We start from the raw sequence: 27383 nt of genomic DNA, 5'->3' as shown, positions 1-27383 counted from the left end.
AGGAAGGAGAGACAAGCCTGCCTGGAATCACCTCTCTACTACTAATATCTGTCAAGGTGCACTGATGAGCATCCCTTCTTCCTTATACTGTGAGAACTTTTTTTTTTTTTCCTCCTGCAAACCTGACATGAAGCCAAAAACTCCCAGCGAGGAAATATTTTCGTTTAACTGTGCAAAGGTCAGACAAAAATGTGCTGAGGGCATCTGATTTTTCAACGCATATTAATCTCTGTTTTGCTCCCCCACAGAGACCCTTGAAAAGCAGTGGGAGTCAGGGCAGTGTCCTAATGCAGATTTCTGGCAGGCAGAGTTCAAGGTTCTGTGGGGTGACAATGACACGGGTGGTCAAGGGCGGAATTACACAGCTCAGAGACATTAGCTAGCTCCCTTGCTGCTATTTTCCTTTTAATGTAGATTCTCAGTCTTTGGAAGGAATCTGTTAAATGGTTAAGTTTAAGTTAGAAGCTACCTCTAACCTTAGCCCAATTCAATTACTTCCAAAACAATCCTACAATTCGTATCCATGAAACCTGATGAAAATTAACGAATGATGGATGAAACATACCGAGAAGGAAATGTTTACAGGCTTTGCCAGTTGTTGTTTTGTTTTTTTTTTAATTCTTTTTAAAGTTCTTTTCTATTTCTTTTCTGGGTTAAGAACAAGAATGTGCCATCATCTTCTGATGAGACTAAACACAGCATTTTCTTGCCTCAGATGTATCTTACTAAAGAGCTTCTAAAGATATTCTTCCCTTCCCAATCATAGCAAAAATCTACTTAGTGTTTTCCAAATCAGACCTCTTACTTTGTCTTAAGTTTTACCTTTATTATAAGAAAGGTTCTTTTATTTAAAACCAATTACTTCCTTTATTATGGTCAACAGGGAATTTGTTGATACACTCCAGTGATTAAAGTGCCAAACCCAAAGAACAGTCTCCACTCACTACAATGAGCAGAAATCCAACAATAAAGGACATTACCGAATTAAAAGGTTGTGCAGGTATTCGGTAACAGAAGATTCACTTCAGTGCTGCCACAAACACCGTGGTTTGTTTCCCATGTATTTTTAGCCAAACACCCTCCAGCTACTTCAAGCAAATCCACACACCGGGTGCTGGGGAGTGGGTAGGAACAGAGGCTAGTATTAAGATGCACCCACTTACAGTTACGTGGCCACTAAAGACTCAAGATACATTTGTACAAGAATTCTGCTTCTTTGAGTTACATTCTCATTAGAGAAAATGGAAAACACTTTTAGTGCTTTGAGGTTATGCTATTTTCACATCACATGCAAAGCTGCTTTTCAAAATCTTAGATAAAACTTTTAGATTAACAGCTACTGTGTACAATCTAGCCCTAAGGCAAAGAAGGATGGAAAGATTAGGATTTCTTTTTTATTTAAATCTTGCTGTTAAATCATGGGAGCCAGCTGAGCTCTAGGGGGAAAAGTCAGGAAACAGTAGAGCATGAAAAGTAAGCACTTTAAATTGATATCCTTTCAAAAATTTCCCTAACCCTGCTTTTATCAGACATCAAAAGTAGTTGAAGTACATTTACTAAGTTGTTTTTATTCTAGTATTTGGAGTATACTGAAATCTTTCAAATGGCAGTTAAATCAAACATACCCAAAGTAAGTTGCCAGGGTGTGTATTTAAAAAAGAAAAAAGGCTTGTGAAATAGGGTAACGTTGAACTATTTTACATGACTTCTATTTTATCTTAAGAAACACTTTAAATTCACAACTGATTTTGTCCCTAGGACAAAAACATGAAACACCACTTATTATCTGTGGATTTTAAGTTTTGATTCTGCCTCTTATAAAAGACATTTTGTATTTCATTATCATTATTATCAGCTAGAGCAATACGTATATATTGAGTAATTACAGGTTTCTAAATTCTTTCCTTGTCTTGTAAGTGCTAATATAAAAAAGGAAAAAAAATACATAAGTGAGACTAATCTTCCCTAGTTAAAATAAAATCTTCAAGTGTGACATATTCCATAGAAGGGCTTCTTTCCATGTTTCCCAGTCTTGAGAATAAGAAATGACTTCGTACAGGAGCTAGATTTGAAGAATACCATGATTTCTTTTTTAAATGAGTCCTTTTCTTGTTATTACATTTAATATATAGAGAAAGATGATGCTTGCTATCTTAAACTGTATCTTTAAATATATATTTATATACATTTATTTATTTATTTATGCCTTTCAAAATTGAATTGTGAGGGTTGATTCATGATCTTCAGAAGTGAGGGATTTGTAAGAAACATAAAAATGCTTTAAGAAAATCTCATGTATTGCAACAATTAGCTCATTTAATAACCTTGAATTACTGCCATTGTTACAAATGTAATACCTCAGGTTATTTGTCCTTAATTTTTATTGTTGAATGGATGTGTCCAATGACTAGAATAACGGGGGTGTTGTGAACTGTAGATCTGGACACTTGTTATATCTGTTCTCTATCAACAAAAACCAGACATGATTTTAGCATGTATAGTTTTTTATGCAGCACAAGGATATGCCCCAATATTTTGCACAGACTGCTAAGTTGCTTGACCTGCCTGAATGTGTCTCACTTGGCTAGAGATGGCCTGTCAAATCCATCACATACTGATTGGAATAGATTACTGAGTTGATGGAGCACTGGGATTAGACCCATCTTTCTGCAAGAGACTCTGTAATCATGATGAGAGGTTATTGTTGCCTGTGAACTCAAAAGAGACAAACCACACTGCACGCAGGGATCAACTCCAGCTTTTTGTTATGCAACAGACATTGAAAAACAATACTCGTCAGGACATATGCCACAAAGCCCAGTGAACATCAGAAAGGTCTGTTCAGCACTCATAAAAAGTAAAGCTAGAGCATTTTAACAAAAAATAATACATTTATTTGGATGGCTTCCAAGTAAATTATATATCTTCTGGAACCAATATGTCTGCTTAATTGAAATTCAATGTTTTATTTTTGGCTTTATACAGAGAACATGGTATCTTTTAAGGCAATATTCTAATTGATTTCAAATATAAATTATATTATTTTACTCATAAAATTAATATATAGATACAGAAAAGTATATTTTATAACTATATAATGATGTGAACTTGGACTGAGAGAAGCTGATATTTTTGGGATTTCACTGTGTTACAAAACAAATACAGAGCTTTGCATAAAACCAGGTTTTTTAAAAATGTTTTAACCTAGGATATATGATAAGCTCCCGTTAAGGACATATTTTGTTCATATAAATTGTACCAAGAGTAAAATGCATGACATGGAGGATGTGAAATACACTCTCACTGAGCTGTCACTAATGTGTCATTTTTCTTTTCTTTGACCACTAGAAAATTTATGTATCTGTTTTCTTTCAGTTCTTAAATGAAGCAGGATCACATTTTAAAACCAAGCCAGTTATCCAGCAAGGCCTGTGCCCCCAGATAAATAGGTGAAATAAGAGAAGTTCATATACACATCTGATCTCTGATAGGTATAGAACATTCCTAGTAACATCTCCTTGCATAATGTACTCTGATGACAGAAAAGCAAAAATGTTTATTTTCCATATTATCAGAAACATGGCATACACTCAGAAAGGGGTTTCTTAAGTACAGGACCACATAAGTGCATTTACTTTTAACATGAGAACACTAATTTTCCTACTCACTCAAAGAACAGCTATTTCCCTTGTGGAGTAGCAATCAGAGAGATTTGGGCATGATAAAGAGGAAATACATTTTTCACAATCACCCATGGTCTGCAATTTCTAAATTTTGACATTTGCTATCAAAGATAATGTGAGGTATAATAAACAGTACCTACTTTGGAGTCTGTTAGATATATTCTAGTATCTTTACATATATGTTTTCAAAATTATTCTTCCTTTTTTTTTTTTTTTTTTTTTTGAGGTAGGCATCATTATCTTTATTTAATAAATTGACAAAGCAAGTCTTAGGATACTTGTCCATAACCACAGAACTGGTACAAAGGAGCTAAAAGTCAACCCCAAATCAGTGTAAATTGAATTTAACAGGGGGAAAAAGGACCACGTTAGAAAAGTTACAGTGCTTTCCTCTTGTGCACTCAGAGCCACTGATTTTGTATGTGGCTAGATAGAACTGTTCAATAGGCATTATTTAAAAAAAAGTAAAGTTATACTTACCTACAGCTCCCATCTTGCCCCACTTTATATATATCATACTATATTGTGATTGACTTCATGTTAATTGCCCCCTTAAAATCTAAGACTAAACTATGCTTTTCAAGCGACGGGGGCTATGTCTTGTTCATTTTTGTATCCCCAGCAGCTAACAGAATGCCTGGTTGTGACAAAAAAAAAAAAAATTATACGAATAAAAAAAAAAAAAGATTCACTGCAAAAAAAATGGCTGTTTAATCTTAGAAGACTATGAAGGAGGTCTTAACCAAAAAATCCAATCCAAAATTATTTATATTCTACTTATTTTTATAATAAAAACTCAGTATTATATCTATACCTGTTAATAAGGAATCAGCCACAGACTAGTGATCACAGTGCCAGATGTAGCCAGCACTACTCTGCGTATATGTCATCTCGGCTCTGGTATATATACCAGGTAGTTTTCTATAACTGAATTTTGTTTCCTGAAATAATTTCTGAAAAATAGAACAGGAATAACAATCACTTTGAAGTCCTTCATGGATTCCAGAATTCACTTTTTCGCTCACTCCATACACACATACTTACTGGACACTCTCTGGGTAACAGGTGCTGAAGATACAAATATGAATGAACGTGTTATTATCAGTGCCTCTCACTGGAACATAAACTACATGAAGACAGGATTCTTCGTATGTTTTGTTCCCCAATTAGCAAAGGGCTTGCAGAGAATCGTTACTCTACAAATATTTGTTGAATGATTGAATTGAATGTATTATGCTAGCTGAATTCTGCTCTTTTACTCTATTATTAAAGGGCACAGATTAGGGCTCCTGGGTGGTTTAGTCGATTAAGCAACTGACTCTTGATTTCAATTCAGATCATGATCTCACAGTTTTGAGACTGAGCCCTGGACCAGCTCTGCATTGAGGCAGTGAGCATGGAAACTGCTTGGGATTCTCTCTGTCTCTCTGTCTCTTTCTCTGCCTCTCTCCCACTTGCACACACATGCTCTCTCTCTCAAAATAAATAAACTTTAAAAAAAATGACAGAATTTAGGGGTACCCAGGGGTACCTGGGTAGCTCAGTCAGTTGAGCAAATGACTTTGGCTCAGGTCATGATCTCACAGCTAATGGGTTCAAACTCTGCATCAGGTTCTGTGCTGAAAGCTCGGAGCCTGGAGCCTGCTTTGGATTCTGTGTCTCCCTCTTTCTCTGCCCCTCCCCCACTCACACTCTGTCTCTGTCTTTCTCAGAAACAAACATTAAAAAACTAAAAAATAAAAAGGACAGAATTTGATGATACTGCCACATCACATCATCCAGTTTCCCATGTGAATTTATTTTAAAATAGAAAAATGCAAAATGGAAGGAGCGTTCTTCTAACATTTTTAGAGAATGTAGGTAGTTTTAAAGGAGGCTTCTAATTTCTGTGATATTTACAGAAGTTGGACAAAAACAGTGGGCTTAAGAGAAGGCTCAATTCTCGTCAAGTCACCTTTGCCCAAGTTGCTGATATGCGCATCTTTTTCCACATCTGAATCATAATGAATGAACATAAATATATAATTGTCAATAGGCAGAAATATCTGCAAAGAGAGACTCAGAGAAAAGTAAGCAGGCCGAGGCATGACCCTGTCACTCCAGCACCTAAACAAATGTTACTAGGCAGATAGGCCATCGAGAATTTTTCCCAGGGAAGGCAGATGCTTTGGACCTTTTGATAGTTTTAAATTGCCTTTCTTTGTGCAGGGATTAAGCTAAGCAGCTCTATAGAATTTCAAAAGAGGAAATGTGAACTTAAAGCCCAAATCAAAGATGATTCACTTGTCTTGGTCTATTGATTTCATATGTTCATAGAAAGGAGATTTTTTTTTTAAGCTGTTAATCTTGTTCATATTACATCAATAGTGTAAAGGCTGAGAGAGCACCAGGGATGTTTAGAAGCCAGTTTTATGACATCTAAATTATTCTGCTTAATAAAATAACACAACATGGGTGCTTATATGTGACCCCTGGCTTATATGTGACACTGTCAAGTCCATCTGTTTTCAGGTACACTTAAAACAATTTACAAACACCTATGCTCTCAATAATAATTGTAATCAGTTATAGAGATAGAAGCGTTCTAATTTGGTTATCACCACTGTCTACACATGATTATGGTCGACAACTAACAACAGTTCATCTTTCTCTCATGTGACACATACCTATCCAACACTTGTGTTCCACTTCCTTGATAATAAATAATACTAACTTACAGTGAAGCTAAAATAATAAATATATAAACTTTTTAAAAAACTCAACCTTATTTGATGCCTGGGTGGCTCAGTCAGTTAAGCATCTGATTCTTGATTTCAGTTCAGGTCATGATCTCACCGTTCATGAGATCAAGCCCCACATAGGGCTCTGTCTGCTTGGGATTCTTTCTTTCCCTCTCTCTCTCTGCCTCTCCTCCATGTGTGAACACATACACACTCTCACTCCCCCTTTCTCTTTCTCAAAATAAACAAATGAAAGTCATCCTTATATCTCACTATTCCTATCCAGTAAAAATAGTTCTGATTTTATTTTCTAATGTTCTTTCTATTTGTGAATAGAAATTTACTCAATTTACACTGCCATTGTTTTTTGGAAATTTTTGTTTCACATCTACCTGGGTTACTGTCACAGAACCACACTACTTCGACACAGATGTTTTGAGCCTGGTTCTTTTACTGCAGCTATTGTGGCAGCTGTGAAGTTTTAATGTTATCTCCCACTCAGATATGGAGGTCTAGATATAAAGTATTTTAGGTCTTCTCAGTAAACACAATCAGCCAACAAGTGGAAATTGACTCCCAATCAGAGATGCAATGGCTAGAAACATAGCCAGCATGCAGTATTCTGGCAGAAATGTGGCATATCCAATCATAAGAGACCACTGAAATAACTGGTTATCTTGATACTCCTGAGCCCAATTGTAAGGCAACAAGGCAGGCAGCAGGCAATGAACCAGAAAATGAAGAAAGGACATGTTAACACAGTTGACAGGGAAATCAGCCATTCTTTCCACATCCTAAGATCTGCAAACCATTTCACCTGCCAATAAACCCAATGAGGCTTTGGAGATGGGCTGGGGACATGGATTGCTAGATAATTCTCTGTTGAGGGAAGGTTTTAATAATGCAGGGGGAAAGAAAAGTTTTTCACTCCAAAAGAGTACTGGTTGAAGTAAAGAAATTTCCAGAAGAGCAAATGCAAAAAATCTCACTGGTTTGCACTGCTTCTGGTATGTCAGAAGATGAGCCTTACACAAAACCATGGGCCTAGAATAATTGGAGTAAAAATCCCAACTATATTCGAAAATTCTCTACTTTTCTTATCAAGAAAGAACTATTCACAAGAGAGTGAAAAGTAAATACTACATAGACTTGCAGGAGAGATTTTCATAAAATGGAAGTGCCTTCTAGAAATAAGACTTGATATCAACAAAGGGGATTTGTACATTAAGGACATGAGGGCCATTTTCCTCTCATAGAGAAGAGAGGAAGCATCTTTGGGCAGTCATGAGTGAGGAGCCCACAAAACAGCAGCAGCCCATGAAAACTTGGTCATGCTAACAAAGAGTGATGGACATCCTGAAAGCAGGAAATGAAAGGGTATGGGATGCAGAGGTGAGTTTGCCAAGATCACAGTAATGTCATGAGGGGGTCAGGGTGTCTCAGGTCCATCTTCCCAGGTCAACCACATGGCCATTTTCACTCTAGAGCCCTTCTTCTGTCTTGATTACTAGTCAGAAAATGAAGCATGGGTTCTCTCTGTACTTGCATTTTCAAATCTATCTGGAATTGCTATGCTAACAGAGAGCCAAGGTAAACATCTCCCTTTCTCTCCTGCCACCTATTCCCTGTTAATTCTGCCCCTGACTCTCCAATTCCCCATCACCCAGGGAATCTATGCTACTTACAAGGGAAGGAAATCTTGCTCTGAGTTGCTACATGTTTTCATAGCTTTGAGTTCCCTTGGGTCCTATGATTTTGAAACCTAAACTGTTACTCCTCTTTTCAGCTGTAACAAACTTTTCCTAAGGCATGGATGTGGCAAGTTCTGGCTCCTGACCAAGTGGGAAATAGGTCAGGTTTATAGGAAATACAAAGAGAAAGGCCACCAGTTCCTATTTCAAAATATTATCCCATCACAGAGTAATGAACCCTTTCTGTCAAATAGAAATTAAAGTGCTTTTCCTATTGTCATAATAAATTGTCAATAATTGTCATAGTACAAGAAAGCTTGGGATAATTCAACTGCCAATGAGAAAAAAAGAACATGCACAGGTTAGAAAGACAGAGGGCTACATCATTTCCTTGCAGAACAAATTTTGTTATTTATTCATTCATCCACAAATACTGAGCAGTTGAGTGCCTGCTCTGTACTAGGTTACAGACTCTGAGGATACCATGACGTATAAAATAGACAAAATACTCCTTGACCTGAAAAAGCTTATATTATTGCAGAAGACAAAAATTAAGAAATAAAAACAAATTAAATGTTGTATAACAATGTTAACTATTACCAAAAAAAGCCAGAAGGGATATACAAAATACTAAGAAATATTAGAGGTTTAAACAGCCAGAAAAAGGCCATACTTGAAATTAAGATGTTTAAACAAAGATATGATAAAAGTGAGGAAGAGATCAGGGGTGCCTGAAAAGGGAAGATCAGGGGTGCCTGGGTGGCTCAGTCAGTTAAGCATCTGACTCTTGGTTTTGGCTCAGGTCATGATTTCACAGTTGCTAAGATCAAGCCTTGCATCGAGCTCTGTGCTGACAGCATTTTCTCTCTCCCTCCCTTTCTGCCTCTCGTCCGCTTGCACTCAGGCTCTCTATCTCTCTCTCACTCTCTCTCTAAGTAAATAAATAAATTTAAAAATTTTTAAAAATGTGCAGTCACTTGGAGTATAACTGTTGATAACTATGGGTCACGATTACTGATAATTCACTCAATTATGCATCATGCTGTAATTTTTACCTATTTTACATTGTTTACTCTTGACAACATCTTTATGACCCAAATGGTATATTAAGTCCACTTCCAGATGAGAAAATAATTGAGAACAAATTTCTAATTTCACATAACTAGTTCATGGCAGACCTTAACTGTGAACACAGTACAAACTCATATGAAATCTCTGATCCTGTGAAGCTCTACATGCAAAGAGAAGTGATGCCCCACAGATTCTAGAGAAACGTTCCGTCAGTTCCTATATAAAAGTCCTTATATTACTCACTAACTTGCTTGAATTCAGATGGCTCTGTGGATTCACCTTTCAGTTTAAACAAAATTTACCTAAGATCAGTATCCCAAATATCTTTGCATTTTGGCCTCCTTCTATTCTTGCTATTTTTAAATACTGTGTGACCAAGGCCTTGATTTAACCTGCTGCCATCTACCATCGTGAGGGACAGATAGCTCCTCCATCCCCTTGGAATGAAGACAAGAAAACTGTGTGCCCTATATTCTGACATTTTTCGAGTGTAGCATTGCCCTTTTGCTCATACTAATCCCCGTTGCAGCATAACTTCAGTTTATGATTAGAAATGAAGACCCCCTTTATGAATAAATAGTAAACAAAGAAAGACAAAAGGGAAGAAAGGGATCAAAGTACTAGATTTTTCCTTATAGAGTAGGCAGCTAGCAACGTGACAAAAAAAAAATGGAGAAAGGCAACACAATCTATAAAAATCAATTATTAAATTATAATTATTTATAATATACTCATATTTTAATCATATACTATTAAATTATAATTATAATATAACCATATTTTAATCATATATTATAATCATAATTTATAATTATATTATAAACAATTATAATTATATGCAATTGTATATAATTACAATTATTAAATATTAATTGAATTGATTAACTTTTGAAATGTTAAATTAATTATTTATTGATTATATTTATATTTATTATATTTATATACTTATTAATATTTAATTGTTTATTAATATTGATATTAAATATTAATTAAATGTTAAAATAATTAAGTATTAATTTATTAATTAAAATATGGTTATAATTATTAAATTATTAAACAGTAAGTACTTAAACTACATTACAAATGCCTAACATATATTGTTGAATTGAATTTTATTATTTGCTTCACATGGATTTGGCTTGGCTACCATCAATCTAAAACTTTTCTCTCTAGGTCTGGGTTTCCCAAACTTGACACTGTGGTTATTTTAGGTCAGATAATTCTTTATTATGAGACTGCACTACACATTGTAGAATTTTCAGCAGCATCCCTGATACCTACCCAGTAGATGCTGATAACTCACATTCCCCAACTGTGACAAATAAAAAAGTCCATGATATTGCCAGGTGCCACCTAAGGGAAAAAAAAATCTCCTGGTTGAAGACCACTTCTCTATACTATTAGCAAAACAATTAGATTTGTAAACACAACAGCTGTGTGTATGTTTGTGTCTGTGAGTGTGACAAAAAGGCCTTAAAGATGGAAAAGTTTTTTCAAATAAGTTCATCCGAAAGTTATGTGACAAAATGCTTAGAGAAAAGTCCTGTCATCACCTCACAGCAGTGTTTTCATGTGTTGTGGTCACTGGTATCAAACTAACCAGTCTAGAAGTGTGGATGAGTCATCCAAATTGCCCCTTCACCCTTCAAGTGTTTATCCAGAATTCTTCGGAACAGTAGTGTTGGTTGAAACCAGCATTTGTCTATAAAAACTCAGCAGGTGGCAGTGAGAGATTCATAAAAAGAGCGGGACCTCAGAGATCAAGTCCACTTCTCATGGTTTATAGGACAAGACACTGAGGTCCAGAAAATAGAGTCTGCACACAATTTATCATGATAAACCTCAGCGATTCAGACACTAGCCTGAAATTTTCAACAATACAGGTATCGAACAACAGAGGCACAGACTTAAGATGTTAAAAGTACACTCTTCAGTCAATTTTCAAGGTTTTAAAAATTAAGTAAGATAAACCAGAAACAAAATAAAAATGTTTTTCAAACTGAATGCACAAAAATTAAAGATACCAACAATGTAACCTTTGCCTCAGAATCCAACAATTTGCATTTGTTTTCTCTTTATAACACATGATTACTTAATATCAATGAATTGGAAATGGTAGATTTCTACTTCTGCCTTATACTTGTAAATTATGCCTACTATATAAATTATTTGGCAATTGAAAAAAAATCAATTGTTAAAGAGTAAGTACTTCGACTATATTACACACACCTAAAATATATCGTTGAATTGAATGGGTTCACAGTAGGAATAACCAGATTACAGTACCCACTCCACAACTCTGTTTTGGCAAAGCTCACTCCTGAGACCAGTCCATGTTTCATTTTTCACATGTATCATCTTAGATCCTCATGATAAAATCAGTGTCATGTACCTAGCACATTAAACAGTTTGAATCAGCAAGGAAGAAATTTGGATTTTATATTTTAATTCAATCACTGCTTTCTCGGTCCTATTCCTTTGCATGTATCAACAACCCAGAGATACATCAGCAATTGTTATCTCCTAAGGAAATATCCAAGCAAATAATTATTTACCAATTTTTCCTGTGTGTAGCCATTCCCAATCTCTGAGTGGTTCTCTTGAAATTTTACTTATTGATTGAGGAGTTATGCTATCCATATTAGGTTTGGTGAACATCTGAAGATTATTTAGTATATACTGTCCTCAAGTTGGAGACTTTGACCACAATCCCGAGATTTAAAATTCCATTCAGAACTCTGTAACAAAAATATTAAATTTGTTCTGGTTTCAGGTAATGACAAGGTAGCTTATATTAGAAAACTCTCCTACCAAGAGCAATTTTATATGGTATACAAAATATTACAAAACTATTGTTCAAAAACACTGGAGACCAGGTAGTAACTATAGGTGTTAGGAAATCTGAAAAAAAGGGAACTAAGATGAGACCCAAATGTATGTATTCCCCACCTTCAGCGAAGTCTCCAGGTCTGTTGAAGTAGATGATACAGCTTCATCAGAACATACTAGTTTTACTGGGATGACTAGTCAGGCATTAAGAGTTCAAGGCTTCCAAAAGAGAAGAAAGTTAAAGGGAAAATCCGATAAAGATGGGATCCACAGAAGAGATCCTAAAATCTAAGTATGAACTCTGCTAAAATTCTTAAGTGACTCCTGAACTTAGAGAAAGTCTAAGAGGTCCAGGAAAAACAAGAGCTGAGAGTTTAAAGAAACTAACTGGTGATTTCAGAAGCTGCCCACCACCTGGGACACAGACTTAGGAATTCAATCCGTCAGGGTGATAGAGGCTTGATAAATACTTAACAGTTATACACTGAAATTCTATTAAGACTACAACTTATGAGTGAAGATCATGTTCCACAACTAAGAAATCTATCCCAATAGTAAAGGCAAAACTGAAATGAACCATTCCAACAGCCCCACCGTGACCAAGTGATCTACCAGTAATTTAATTGCCTTTCAAAACAAAAGGTAGCATTTTTCAAAGAAAGACAAAGGAAAAATGGGTCTCTACAATGTGTTATCCACAATGTCTATTAATCAACTATAATAAGACAACCCAGAAAATATTACAATGATTAAAAGAAGAAATATGAAATAGAAATAGATCTAGAGGTGACCCATACTTTGAAATTAAATCTGCTAAAGAAAGCACAGGAAAATGAAGTATGCGAAGTGAAGAGATGAAAATATAGGAAATTAAAAATTAAAAAAAAAGAAAACAATGAAAATCCTTGAACTGAAAAATATAGTATTTGAAATAAAAAACTCATTAGATATGATCAATAGATTGGACACAAGGAAAAGAATCAATGAACATAAAGATAGAATAATAGTAGTTATACAAATTGAAGCACAGTGAAAAAAAAAGCATTGAAAAGAAATAGTTCTCAAAGACTTATGGATAGTGTAGTGATCTATGTTTAAGTGAAACCTCACAAAAGGTAAAGAGAGAATGAAACAGAAAACATATTTGAACAATCACTGGCCACGATATTTCTAGCTATGACTGGAAGACCAGCCCACATATTTGGAGGAGCTTATCAAAACCCAAAAATACAAACACAAAGAAATGCAAAACTAAGTTCCTCGTAGTCAAATTGTGGAAAACTTAAAAAAAGAAAAACAATAAGATAAAAAAGCCCTGGAAAAGAGAAACAATATATTCAAGAAAAACACAAGAATAATGGAATCCAGTGAACAATAAAATGACACCTTTTAACTTCTGGATATAAAATAACACTGTCAACAAGAATTCTGTATCTGGTAAAAATATCCTTGACAAAGTGAAAGTCCTTTTTCAGATAAAACAAGGCTAAGAATTCATCTGCAGACTCCTAAGAGATGCCAAGAAAATGCGTCATGCATGGTGAAGGGAATAATACCTGATGAGAATTCATTTGAACAAAAATAAATGAAGAAAACAAAGAGAAGTAAATATATGGGTAAATTTAAAAGACTACTTTTCCTTCTTATTTTTTAAAGAAAACTCACTAAACAAAAGTAACAATATATTGTAGAGTTCATGACATATGTGTAAGTAAAATATAGGACAGCAGTGGATTAGAGAATGGGTAATAGTAAGTGGAATTATTTTATTATAATATTCTTACATTATATGTGAAGTGGTAAAATACTCAACTAAGTTGAAAAATTAAAGATAAATTGTAATACACCAGCATCACAAAAGAGAATATGATTTGAACTACACAGGTCCATTTATACACAGATTTTTTGCAATAAACACTAAATACAGTAAATACACTTTCCTTATGATTTTGTTGTAACATTTTCTTTTCTCTAGCCTACTTTATTGTAAGAATACAGTATATAATATATATAACACAAAATATGTGTTAATCCACTGTTTATGTTACCAGTAAGGAGTCTGGCCAATAGTAGGCTATTAGTAGTTAAGGTTTTGGGAAGTCAAAATTACACGTGGATTTTCAGCTATCGAGGGAATCAACACCCCTATCCCTCACATTTGCAAAGGTCAACTGTACAAGGTACTAGGACTTAAAAAGCCATCAGAGAAGAAAGAATGAAATACTAAAATGTGTGTATATGTGTATGTACTTAAATGTGTGTGTGCGTGCACGCGTGTGTGTGTGTGTGTGTGTGTGTGTGTGTGTGTACTGATGGCAGGGAAAAAGAAACAAAAGAGCAGGAACAAAAGCACAAATAGGAAACAAACATTAACATTACAGATAAGCCCAATTAGGTACATTGTGAGTTTATTTACTTATATGAATGGATTAAACACTCCAACTAAGAGGAAAAATTGATTAAAAAAATCAATATCCAACTAAATCTTTTTTTTCTAAATATGCACTTTGAATATAAGCACAGGTATAGATTTAAAGCAAATTATGGGGAAAATATACCATAGAAGCAATAAGCAAAAGTAAACTCGTGTGTATATTAATCTCACAAAAGTATACTTTAAGACAAAACATTACCACAAATAGAAAGGTTTACTTTATAATAACAACTCATCAATTCATCAAGAAGATAGTAGCAAACTAAATGCTATTTGCCTAATAAAAGAACTTCAAGACACATAAAGCAAACCTTACAGAACCAAAGGGGGGAAGAGATAAACCGACAATCATTATTGGAGATTTTAACACCCTTCTATCCATGATATCTTGATCAAGTTAGAACAAGTGGGAAAAAATTCAGCTGTAATATCAAAGATTGGAATAAGACTATCAATCAACTTCAACTAAGTGACATTTAGATAGCACACAAAACTTACACAATTCACTTTTTTCAAGAACACATGTAACATCCACCAGGAGAGACTATGCCCTGAGCCACACATTTCAAAGGATGCAAACATACAGAAGAGACTCTCCAACTATCATGAGACTGAATTATAAACCAACAATAAGACAGCTAAAACATTCCCAAATACTGAGAAACCTATGGGTAAAGGAACAAATTGCAAAGAAAACCATACATGTTTCTAAGTGAATATTAATAAAACATAATTTTTCAAAATTTTGGGAATGTTGTGAAAGCAGTCCTAAGAGGGAAATTTATACCCTTAAAACGCTTATGTTAACAAAGAATAAAGCTACCTTCACAAGAAACTAGCAAGAATAAATGAAAAAAATAAATAAGCAACATAATAAAAACAAAAGATTAATCAAAAATGTCCAAATCAGTAAAATAGAAAACATACTAAAAGTAAAAGAAAACCATAACGCCAAAATTTGGTTATTTCAAAAATATAACAAAATTGATAAATGCCTAGGTGGACATATGTATGACATATATATGGCATATATACATATACATGTATTTATGTGTGTTTGTGTATACATATTATATGTATATAATATAAACTATTACATATGTATACATATTATATGTATATAATATAAACTATTACATATGTATATAATACATATTATTATATATACATGTAACATATATTATTATATATATTATATATTGTGGGGAAATAGGTTCTACTTACAAAAATGGGTTAAAAAAAAAAGCTTAGGGCAGAAAACCACCACCACGGGGCAAAAGCACCTGAGGTCAGCTAGTGAGCTATTGTAATGGGATCACAAGTAACTTGTTATACCACCTGCAGGAAATTACTTTCCATCTAAGTCCAGTATACTATTGTACTTTACTCACAAACTCCACTTACCCCCCAGACCCTTTGCTTCTTACACATACAAGTTAATGAATACTGTCTGGTTGTTTTCTCCACATTCACGTGTGTAAGATGTTGTTTTCTTCACATTCACCACGTGGGTAATATCTTGTGAGCTCAATAAATATGGAGACAAAAACCCCTGTTCAGAGCTCTCATAGCCTCTCGGACATCAGCCTCTCTAGTTTTCAATTTTGTGTCCACTCTCTTGCTGGACAAGAGAGAAGTCCAGACTCATAGTCTGCAACAATATATTACATATTATATACATACATATACATATGTGTGTGTGTGTGTGTGTGTGTGTGTGTATATATATATGTAATCTGTAAAATGCAAAGAAATCTACAATGACCAAAAACAAAACAAACAAAAGAAAATGGTGTTTCCTAGAGTCACTCAGCATACTAATTTCAAGATTCATCTATGTTACTAGGTTTATCAGTAATTCATTTGTTTTCATTACCGAATAGTATTCCAGTGCATGGATATGCCATGTTTTGGTTAACCAATTACTTGTTAATGGATATTTGTGGTGTTTCAAGTTTGAGGAGTTATAAACAAAGGTATTATAAACATTTGTATAAGAAAAAAATTTTAAATAAACATCTGGGTACAAGTATTTGTGAGGACTTTAATAAATACCTAGAAGCTGAATGTCCAACTCCCAAACTACAACCACATTTAACTTACTAAGAAATTTCAAAATAATTTTATAGAGTAATTGTAGATGTTTATCCCCATGTTAGTGTTTAAGAGTTCAAGGGGCTCCTGGGTGGCTCATTTGGTTGAGCATCCAACCTCGGCTCAGGTCATGATCTCGCGGTTCTTGAGTTCAAGCCCCATGTCAGGCTCTGTGATAATAGCTGGGAGCCTGGAGCCTGCTTCAGATTTTGTGTCTCCCTCTTTCTCTGCCCCTCCCCTGCTCATGCTCTGTCTCTCTCTTTCTCAAAAATAAACATTTTAAAAAAAATTAAGAGTCCCAATTGTGTCATATCTTCATCAACACTTGCTTGAAAAGGTCAGTTTTAAAATTTTAATCAATCCACACTTATCTAGCAGGGGAGACACCATGATCACTAAGGTGGTTTTCCCAGGGCAAGGCGTATCCATTGCACTCCAGATGTGCTGACTGCTGCAATTTCCTCAAATGAGGCCTACTCGACTGCATAATCTGTGGTAGCGGGGGACTGCATTCGTGAAAGAAAGAAAAGAAACAAAGAAACAAAGAAACAAAGAAAGAAAGAAAGAAAGAAAGGAAGAAAGGAAGGAAGAAAAAATTAAATTATAATCAATCTAGTGACTATACAGTGATATCTAATTGTGATTTTCATTTTTTTCTGTTGAGTGATTTAAGCATCTACTTTGAGTAAATTTGGCATTTGTATATTTGCTTTTGTGAAGGGTCTGTTCAATTTTTTTGCCCATTTTTAATTGTTTTTTTTTCTTTTTTGGTTTTATTACTGAGTCACACAAGTTCTTTTTATGTTCTGGATATGGTTTCTTTGTAAAATATATGTATAGCGAATATTTTTCCCTTTACATAGCTTTCCTTTCATTTTTTAAGGGTTTTCTTCAAAGAAAAGGTTTAATGATAAAGGCAATTTTTTTTTGTAGCTAAATGCTTGTTAGTTTATATGTAAGAAATATTTGCCTATTTCAAGGCACCAAAGATTTTCTCCTATATTTTCTTCTTCATTTGTTACATTTATTTATTAATGTTTTTATTTATTTTGAGAGAGAGAGAGAGAGAGAGAGAGAGAGAGAGAGAGGGAAAGCACAAGCAGGGGAGGGGCAGAGAGAGAGGGGGACAGAAGATCTGAAGCAGGCTCTGAGCTTACAGCAGTGAGCCCAATGCAGGACTTGAACTCACAAACTATGAAATCATGACCTGACCGAAGTCAATGCTTAACTGACTGAGCCACCTAGGCACCCCAAATTTTTTTTAAGTTTATTTATTTAAGAGAGACAGAGCTGGTGGGGGAGGGACAGAGAGAGAGAAAGAGAGAGGGGGAGAGAGAGAGAGAATCCCAAGGAGGATCTGTGCTGCCACACAGAGCCCAACAGGGGGCCCAAACCCAGCAAACTGAAATCATGATCCGAGCCAAAACCAAGAGCCAGATGCTTAAGCAACAGAGCCACTCAGGCTCCCTTCATTTGTTATGTTTAAACATTGATCCTTTTCAAGGTCATGTTTGTTCTTGGTAAATGTTGATGTTATTTATTTTTATTTTGGCAGAATAAAAATATACAGCTGCTTCAGCACTATTTGTGGTGAAGAATCTTCTTCCGATAGAACTGCTTTGGTATTTGTGTCAAAAATTAACTGATTTTATCTGTGTCATCCCATTTCTGGATTGTCTATTTTGTTCTACTGACACGTTTATGCTTTTACCAATACTGTACTGTCCTATTATAACTTTATTGTTATCTTTAAATCAGGCAGTGCAAATCTTCCTATTTTGTTCTTTTAAAAAGTTATTTGACTATTCTAGGTCATGCACATTCCCATGTACATTTTTGAACTATGAAATTCTACCAAAAAACTCTACAAGAATTTTTGTTGGGATTGCATTTAATCTATAGACCAATTTGGGAAACTTGCCATGCAATTCTTTTTATTTTCTGTAGTCTTCAATGAAAAGCTCTTATGCATGTTCTATTAAACTGTCTCCTTTAACATTACTAATTTCACATATTACTTCATGTAATTGCTTTTTGGGTTTTTTTGTTTTGTTTTGCTTTTTAGTTTATTTATTTACTTCGATAGAGGGAGTGTAAGCAAAGGAGGGGCAGAGGGGGAGAGAAAGAGAGAGAAAATTCCCAAGCAGGCTCTGTGCTCAAACTCATGAACCATGGGATCATGACCTGAGCTGAAACCAAGAGCTGGATGCTTAACTGAGAACCACCCACGTGCTCCAATGTAGTTAGATTTTTTCACTTAACCATGAATTCATCCTCAAATAAAACTTTTTCTCCTTCCTTCTTGACATTAAGGGATTTTATTACTGACTGTATTTCGATAGTTAGGGCCAATAGTACAATGTTGAATAGTAGTGTGAGAATGGACATCATTGCCTGGTTCCCCATCTATGGAGGAAAGCATTCAACATTTCTTCATTGAGTATAATGCTAACTATAGGTTTTGGAAACGCCTTTCATCTATTTGCAGTTTGCAGTTTTTGTTGTTATTTACCATAAAAGAATGCTGAATTCTACCAAATGCTTTTTCCTGCATATTCTCCATAGAGTATATAAAATGTTTATGAAATATTTTAACAGCTTGCCAATGTCTAGGAAAAAATTCTGTTGAAATTCTTATTGTGATTGCATTGGATGAAGATCAATTTCTAGAGAACAAACAAACAATATCAAGTGTTCCATTCAATGAATATATACTTCCACTGAGTGGCAAGGTCTTCCTTAATTCTTTTCTTCAGTGTTACATATATACATACATTTGTTAAAAGTTGTCAAATAATTTAATTGTAAATAATAATTTTATTGTATGTAAATTCTACCTAAATTTAAATAATAATAAACTACCCCTTTTACTTTCATTTAGGAAATGCAGGCTCACAGGGAATGACTGACCAAACACCTAACTCAAGGTTTTGGGTTGTTTGTTGGGTTTTTCATAACAGTACCTAAGATGGGGCACCCAGGTGGTGGTTAAGCATCCGACTCTTGATTTCAGCTTAAGACATAATCTCACAGTTCGTGAGACTGAGCCCCAAGTGAGGCTCTGTACTGACAGCATGGAGTCTGCTGTGGATTCTCTCTCTCCCCCTCTCTCTGCCCCTCCCTTGCTTAGGATGTCTCTCTCTCTCTCTCAAAATAAACATTAAAGAAAAATTGTAAAGACTTTTAAAAAATTATTTCTAAGACAAACTAAAATACCAAGTTCTTTAGTTCCAATTAATAAGAGCATCCTTTCCACTATTATTTCTTATTTCTGAATCCTATATAAAATAGTAAAAGAAGCATGGTGTAATGCGATCATCAATATTCTGAAAGTAAGCACAAATGTGGGGTGACACAGGAATTTGTACAAGTTGAAAAAATAACTTTCTAAATCCTATTTCCTTTACTGAAATTTTTAAAGTGTTGCAAAGCTACATTAATCAACACTTAATACAGATCCTAATCCCATTACCAATCTATTCATACAATATTTTCAAAATAGCATGTTAATTTTATAATATTAAGACTGGGTCATAGTAACACTACTAAAACATAAACAATGTGAAAAGTAAACTCTGATCTATGTGTACTGGCAATATCTTGCTGAATACTATCCCCTGGAGTAGTCCGTAAATATTTGTTGAATAAAATAAATCTACGAGAAGAGTTAAAATGCTTTCTTTTTATCATAAATTTTATGAAGCATGTGGGGTTATGAAGTAGGAAGCAGCAATCAGAATACTGCATCTAAAACATAAAATTCTCACTATGCTTCCTCTAGTGCACACAAACCACATCCATTAGGGAAGCAAAGTTGATGCAGCATTCCACATCCTGTAGGAGACAGAAATGCAATGTATTTGAAGAACAAGGATATGTTCTAAGACATTGTAGAAACTATGAACAGCAATAAGATCCTTTCTACCTCGTTTTCAATATGAATCAGTAAATTAATACCAGGCTTATTTCTAAGGATAGAAAGAAGGACTTTGCCCTGAGTCTAATGAATTTCAAGAACCAGGGGGTAAAGGAAGAAGTCTTACCTATTACCTATGATACTGCCATGCAATATCTTGGTCACCTTCTCAACAGCAAAAAAAAAAAAAAAAATCATCTTGAATTGCAGACAGATGAAATACATCCATTCCAGGGGAAGGGATAGACAAGAACCAAGTGTGTAAAATGTATAGATGATAATAAATACTATGTAGAAAAAGAAAGCACAGAAGGATAGGAAGCTATTTGTGTATTTTTTAATGCTCCATAAATCTCAGTTTTTATATGAAATCTCTTGATTTTGAGTGTTGACAAGTGATTTTTTTAAAAAGGAAGCAAAATGATAAGGGCCAGTATTGCACAAGCCAAACAAAACAAGGCATCTCTGGGCCAGATCTTAGCAAATGCAGCAGGGTGAAAACTCTATGCTTGTTGACATGGTATATGTGGCTTCACATTCTAAAGATTTAGAGTACTATAAATTGGCCAAAACAAGGAAATTCAACTCAAAATATAAAAGAAGCATCGGTGGAGTTTGGAATTAGAGCAATCCTAGTTTACTGTAGCATAAAGAATCACAGATTCATTTAGAGCTCACAGAGGTGACTTGGGGTATGGGTGCCCCATATGCAAAAATATATGGAATTTAAAGGGTACAGGCATTAACAATTTTACAAAAGGTTGAAGGATAGAATATGCCACCCCAAAATATACCACTTTGGCATACTGATTATTTTGAAATGTAGGCATTTGAAAAACAGCAAATGCAGGGAGAAGCTTTCTTTGAACTTCCTTTATCCTCTTATGTTTGGAAGATAAATCATCCAAAAGGAAGATAACCATCATACAGGTCCTCCCTGCTAGGTTCCTCAATCAGGGAAGTTTGACTCTTCTCACAAAAAAGAGACTAGAAACCCACACCACACTCCAACATTGTTGCAAATGGTCATGCCTCCATTTTATTCTCCCAAGGACCCACACACCTTTCCTAAAAATCATTTACCCTACTCTGACAGGCTCTGATGGCCCCTTCCCTTTCCCTTAATAACATGGTATTTAATGCTAATTTCTAAAGCCACCTCTGTGAGTTACTCATGTCCCCTGGGTATCTTCCCTGTGTACATGAGGTATACGTGCTGCTAACCTTCCATTTGTTTTTCTCTTGTTAATCTGTTTATTAAGGATTCTTAGCCAAGAACTCAGAAGAGTAGAAGGAAAATTATTTTTCTTCCCCTGAAAGCCCAAAGGAAGGATAAATTATATTGGGTCCACTTAAAGAAAAGGAAAGTCTTCACCTGTACCCAAACGATATCCTTGTTCACAGGGAAAATTAAAAAAAAAATGGACTAAGAAAAAGGTAGGATGGCACTGAGGTATTCAGTCCAACTACAATTTTTAATGGGTGCACTTTAATGGAAATTTGCCATCCATAGACTCTCCCTGCAGCTTCTTAATCATATAAGACCCGGCACACTGATATTGTCATTTTTGCTGATAAGGTTTTTTTCATCATTTCAACGTTCTAACTTTTACATACATTCTGGGATTCATATCCATCAGAATCAACCTAATTATCTGTCTTATCCACAAAGGTTAACTGAAACTACTACCTTCACCATGAAGACCCTCAAGGTTTACCATTTCGCAGTTTATTTTTCTAACCAATGTGTCAGGTTGTATCCTCAGGAAGAGGATAGATCGCCAGCCCATGGCACGTCATCCCCAATGCCATCTGGAATCATCTTATTGACTACTTACTTCTTAGAGTCATTTGCTGCTTTCTTGGGTCATGATTTCCTTACATTTCCTTCATTTTTCTTTTTCTGGATTTGCCAGACCTCTTTGAGCTCAGCACAAGCTTGACAGGGTTGTTCGAGTTTTGATTAAAAACTTACAGAGGATTCCTTTTTCTCTACATCCTCACTAACAATGCTATTTCTTGGCGGGGGGGGGGGGGGGGGGGAGGTTTAGCCATTCTGACAGGTGTAAGGTGGAAATTCCTCAAAATTAAAAACAGACTGACCAGATGATCCAGCAAAACTGGGTATTTAATCAAAGAAAACAACAACACTAAATTGAAAAGATACAAGCATCTCTAGGTTTATCGCAGTATGATCTACAATAGCCAAATTATGGAAGCAACCCAAGTTCCCATCAATAGATGAATGAATAAAGAAGATGTGGTATATACATACAATGGAATATCACTCAGCCATAAAAAAGATTGAAATCTTGCCATTTGTGACAACAAAGATGAAGGCAGACAGTATTAGGAGAGCAAAATAGGTTAAAAAAAAAAAAACAAATAGAATATGATTTCACTCGTACACAGAATTTTAGAAACAAAACAAATGAAGAAAGAAAGAATGAGACAGACTCTTAAATACAGAGAACAGGTATTTACTAAGGGAATAAGGGATTAGCAATATAGATAAAAGGGATTAAGGGGCACCTGGGTAGCTCAGGCGGTTAAGTGTCCGACCTTGGCTCAGGTCATGATCTCGTGGTCTGTGAGTTCAAGCCCCGCGTCGGGCTCTGTGCTGACAGCTCAGAGCCTGGAGCCTGCTTAGGATTCTGTGTCTCCCCCTCTCTAGCCCTCCCCCACTCACAGTCTGTCTCTCAAAAATAAACATTTAAAAAAAAATTTTAAGGGATTAAGAGCACACTTAACACTGAGTAATGTACAGAATTGTTGAATCACTGCAATGTACACCTGAAACTAATATAACATTGTACATTAATTACACTTAAATTAAAACACACACACACACACCAAACCAAGTAACCATCAATAGTTTTGACAACAGAAACTTCAAATATGGCCTTGAATTTTTTTTCCACATGGAATACTTTCTGTCAATAACAAAATTCATTTCATAGCAGTTACACCAGTTTTTTTTTTACCAAGAACATTTTTAGCAATTATTTTCCATTTTCTAAATGCAATTTCACTGTTCTACAGATCAGCAAGGCTTACTTCAGAAACAATCTTGCAGTCATCAGATATAATTTTGCTTCCTGTGTTCTTGCGACTAGTGTCTTCCCAATATATTTTTACATTGGACATAGTGAGTACTTGCCATCATACTAATCTTTCTGAGAAAATAAGTTTACATCTTTGGTTTTGGCTTCCTTTCTGTGATCTATTCATAAGTTGCTTTTCTCTCCCAGCTGCCACAGTACTTCTCAGAGACCCGAAGGGCTGCTAATATATTTTAAAATAATTCTAGATATCCCAGCCTCCAGAAAAACCATACCCCCAAAATAAAATGTGCTTGAAGAAAATAACATTTAAAATCCTCTCCTGAAGTTGTGGCACTTATGTTAAAGCAGGATTTTTTCCCCCTTTCCTAATCTCACTTTAAAATGTTATCCATTTCAAATTTGATTTATGTAGCTGCTGGATGAAGGAGCTCTTTTAAATAATTGCCAAGAGAACAAAATAGGAATCAAAGTGTCAAATTCCCTTACATTATTTTGTAGGTAGCCTTAAATACTTCTTTAGTGCCTGTGAGAAATCAAATATTGGTAATCTGTCTCTGTCCATTTCTCTCTTCCCAGATAGCTAATGACATGCATTATACTTCCCTGACTGTGTGTACCTTTCATTTCACGCAAAGCCTTTAATCCTTCTCTTTTTAGATAAAATGCCATAACCATAGTGTAGTAGGTTAAGATTGATTGACAAGTGCATATAATTATGGCTTCAATAGTGGAGTATGTTTTACAGTTGAAAAAAAATGCACAACCTTGAAAATAAAGAAGTTGTGCCCTTTCTCTGGGATAAAAGGATCATATCAAATTGGTTCATTTCTTTGCTGGAATGAAATAAAAGATTTCCTATAACAAAGAACACCACCCAAAAGGCTGCTGGAGGATGTCTTTCTTGACTAGATAATGCTTTGCCAATAAGAAAATCAAAAGAGATAAAAGTAGAATTTTAGGAGTTTGTCCCTTTTACTTCATTTTCCATTCATAGTTCATACATAATTGGGAACAAAAAGAGAGAGACAAGAGCAGCAAAAATGTAACATTCAAAAATATAAATTTATAAAATGTCTAAAAGGAAAAAGTTTCTGAATTAAAACCAGAGGGGTACAGTAAAGAAGCTTCCCTTACTTTGCTTCTGACCTTAGGTTGTACCAAAACCCACAATAAATTCATGCTATATTCCTTTAGTTTGGCTATTCTGTTTCAGTCAATTAAAAACAAAATTATTTACAGATTTTTGATTTTGTATTAAAATAAGAATGAATATACCAATTGGGAACCTGACATCTGAGCTCTTGGTGAGAAGAGATAAATGTCACCCATCCAACAGTGGGCATGACAATTGTGTGTAGATCGGCAGGCATGTCTGGGATTTGCTTACCGACCTTACTAAATAAAGCATTACTCGAGCACCTACTATAAGCCATGCATCACAAGTTGGCCTTCAACTCACTGTGCTTGGCTAATAGAACCTCATTGTTTCTCCTTTTTTGCTGGGCTAAGCACCAGGATTTTCACTAATAATATAATTTTAGATGATTCATCATTTTGAACCTCTCAATGCTGTCTGTCAAGCAAAGAATATATTAGGCCCAGAAGCACTTTTATCCTGGAGACCATTCTTTTATCCATAATGTCTCAAAATCCATGAAATGTAATTTAGCCACTTCTTGCCCTAAGAATTTTTTTTAGGAAACAGGGAGCCTTTCGTATAATAAGAGAAGGGGGCATGGGGAGTGTAGCCAGAGAGAGAGAATCAGTAAAAATATTTGGCAACCTCTAATCTTATCAAAATACTTAGCTGTCATTTTTGAAATCAAAAAACAGCATCCAGAAGCAAGGGGACGCTGCTCAGGTTAATGTGAAAGGGGCAAGACAGTGGCCCAGAATCACAGACGTAATCCCAGACAGTGAGGTCAAGACTTGGTAAAAATCTATCGAGAAGATGTAGGGGACAACTTGAGGTAAGCGGGAGGTCAGAGTGGAGGGAGTTACAGCATGAAATGTTTGCATGGGGAGACAGCCTGAGTAGTGGGAAAGGGAGAAAGGAAGTATTTAAAGACAAGAGAAAAAAATGTTAAATCTGGCTATAAGAAATGTATTAGCCACAACAGCAGTGAAGGGAAAGATGACTTTTTTCCTTGTTTTTGTTTTTTTGTTTTTTTTGTTTTTTGTTTTTTTTGTTTTTTTTGGGGGGGGGTTGGTTTTTGTTTTTGTTTTTGTTTTTTTGGGGGGGGGGTTGGTTTTTTTTTTTTTTTTTTTTTTTTTTTTTTTTTTTTTTTTTTGCATTAGCTGCCACTGTGTGATGGTGGAAAATACCATGACTACCAGTAAGTCTGGCACTGCTGCCTTGATTCAGGCTCATGAGGGAGCAATCTCATGGCCACTGCTTTTGTAACATGAGTGCCAATCTCAACAAAGGGAAAAAGACGAATGATGCCCTGCTATTTTTGTTTTAAAAAGCTTTGATATTTAAGATCCCCTGGGAGGGTCTCTCAGGCACTCCCAGGAGTCTGAAGACCTCACTTTGAGAAGTAGGGCCTATATTTCACTTTATGTTCCATAGGATAAGACCTTTTCAGTCTTCATTCAAAGATGGGATTTCTCATCCTCCCCCAATTATGGCCTGCCACTGGGGTGAAAATGCAAGGCACAGGGCCATGGTGTCTTCCACTTTCTACCTCACTACTTATCCCACTGGATAACAAATGTATCTGATACCTCCAGGGTTGGAAAGCTGGTTTAAATGCTTTCTGGACCTGTTACAGGTTTAAGATTGTCACAGATGATTTCAACATTCCTCGGAGACCCAAGCCCCATAGCTAGGAATTGTTCCTCTCAAGTTCCTTTGATGAACTTGATATGTCTCCATTCTTGCCTATCACATCTTTCTTCTACAGTGTGTAGGATTCCAGTTAGCATGAGCTTGTCTCTGGCCAGGCTGTTTACCCCACACAGTGGCATTCCAGTCTGGTCCCTATCCTCAAAAATGTATCCTCATTTCTGAAAATGTCCTCAAATATTTCTATCCCACAGAAAGACTTCTGAGTCACACAGTATAATTATTTAGCAAACCACAAGTTCACAATACCAATTAATTATAAACTATGTAAGAACAATATTACTATGCTGAGCAAGACATAGTTTATTTCATGAATATAAGCACTCTCAGAGTAACCATGTTTATATATGCAACCTCTGACCTGGCCTAAAACATTATCAATTATTTGACCAACTTTATAATCAATACAATTCATTATGACAAAATTAACCACAGGGTAATCAACACTTTTTGTTAAAGTGACCAAAATATTTAATAACTATGTTTCACTATATTATAACAACATATTTACATTTACATGTGTGTATCTGTGTATGTATACATACACACACACACACACACACACACACACACACGTACATGCATATACTTACATTGTATCATGAAGTTATATTTATATATACATCTATACGTATATATTATTTCATGCTTCAGATTTTATGTTTGAAAGCCAAAAGATATAGCCTATTTCACAAAGTTTTCTCAAAAAAAGGACCTATGTATTCAACTTGTACCAGAATGGCCAATAGTGATTATATATATATTTAACATGGATTAACCAACAATGTATATTCATTGAAGTTCTAGTAACAATGTACTATCTTTTATAATATTTCTAAATTTCAATGAAGAGTTTTAAATAATTTTCCTTGAATTTATATAAGGAACTGTCTTAATAAATTAATTTAAATGCCTACTTAAGATTTAATTTAAAGTACTGCCCTCTAAACTGTGTAGCCTGACCATACAAATGTTCTTTATGCCAGAAATGATTTGTACTTTAAAATCCTCAGGGAAAAAACAGATAAAAAG

General features: G+C 35.1%; 1 non-coding gene across 1 annotated transcript; it reads left to right on the top strand.

The window, feature by feature from the left end:
- The first annotated feature begins 16885 nt into the window (after positions 1-16885).
- On the top strand, positions 16886-17044 carry LOC128778487 (U1 spliceosomal RNA). Its single transcript, XR_008424073.1, has one exon. It is a non-coding gene; the product is annotated as a U1 spliceosomal RNA (small nuclear RNA).
- Positions 17045-27383: the final 10339 nt, after the last annotated feature.

Source organism: Panthera pardus, unplaced genomic scaffold (genome assembly GCF_024362965.1).
Source record: "Panthera pardus isolate Hobbes unplaced genomic scaffold, ASM2436296v1 HiC_scaffold_2, whole genome shotgun sequence".
NCBI lineage: Eukaryota > Metazoa > Chordata > Mammalia > Carnivora > Felidae > Panthera > Panthera pardus.
Note: the sequence above shows the minus strand (reverse complement) of the source record. Positions and strands in the feature narration are given on the sequence as shown.